Source organism: Sinocyclocheilus grahami, unplaced genomic scaffold (genome assembly GCF_001515645.1).
Source record: "Sinocyclocheilus grahami isolate Dianchi unplaced genomic scaffold, SAMN03320097.WGS_v1.1 scaffold827.1, whole genome shotgun sequence".
In the NCBI taxonomy this organism is placed as follows: Eukaryota; Metazoa; Chordata; class Actinopteri; order Cypriniformes; family Cyprinidae; genus Sinocyclocheilus; species Sinocyclocheilus grahami.
In genome coordinates, this window is record NW_015506006.1 from 197,895 (window position 1) to 198,823 (window position 929).

A 929-nucleotide genomic window follows, 5' to 3' on the forward strand; every position below is an offset into this window, starting at 1 on the left:
CCTGTCTGTCACACCCAGATTTTCAGGGTCAGCCCTTCGGTATCCCAGTCTGGTATCCAGTGTGAGGGATGCACCGCTGGTGTCTGCACGCACCGCTGGTATCCCCAAACCCACTCACTCTAACCCTTCTATTCATGAACTCATTCCCCTGTCTGCAGCACTTCCCATATGGGGGGTTGCTTTATGGTGTATCTGGGCCGCGTACTCCACCGCCGATTTGCTAGAGGCAGCAGCACTGGCTACAACATCTCCAGAGGTGGCGGCTTACGCTGCAGAACCTCCCGAGGTAGCGGTGTCCACTGCTGTGCTCCCAGAGGCCATGGTGTCCACTGTAGTCTCTTCGGAGGTGGCGGCACAGGCTGCAGAACCTCCCGAGATGGCGACACTTGTCTCAGTTCCTTGCGTGGTGGTGGCACCCAGAAACGCACTTTCTGCCTGTTCTGTTCCGGCCAAGGAGGCAGTCTATGAACTCTCTGCTCGTCTTGTTCCGGCCAAGGAGGCCGCCTATGAACTCTCTGTCTGTTCTGTTCCGGCCAAGGAGGCCGCCTATGAACTCTCTGCCTGTCCTGTTCTGGCCAAGGAGGCCACCTATGAACTCTCTGTCTGTCTTGTTCCGGCCAAGAAGGCCATCAATGGACTCTCTGCCTGTTCTGTTCCGGCCAAGGAGGCAGTCTATGAACTCTCTGCTCGTCTTGTTCCGGCCAAGGAGGCCGCCTATGAACTCTCTGTCTGTTCTGTTCCGGCCACGGAGGCCACCGATGAACTCTCTGCCTAACCTGTTCCGGCCAAGGAGGCCACCAATGAACTCTCTGTCTGTTCTGTTCTAGCCAAGGAGGCCGTCTATGAACTCTCTGCTCGTCCTGTTCCGGCCAAGGAGGCCGCCTATGAACTCTCTGTCTGTCTTGTCACGGCTATAGAGGCCATCTACG

At 57.1% G+C, this 929-nt stretch overlaps 1 protein-coding gene and 1 long non-coding RNA gene across 5 annotated transcripts in view; one reads left to right on the plus strand and one right to left on the minus strand.

Moving 5' to 3' along the window:
* The window catches only part of LOC107562531 (uncharacterized), an 8,185-nt gene extending 7,821 nt beyond the window's left edge, over nucleotides 1-364 (plus strand). Inside the window, exon 3 of the long non-coding RNA XR_001606000.1 lies at nucleotides 347-364. This is a non-coding gene — a long non-coding RNA (uncharacterized lncRNA). The remainder of the gene's footprint in view (nucleotides 1-346) is intronic.
* The window catches only part of LOC107562530 (zinc finger protein 536-like), a 207,366-nt gene that overhangs the window by 146,478 nt on the left and 59,959 nt on the right, over nucleotides 1-929 (minus strand). The window lies entirely within an intron of this gene.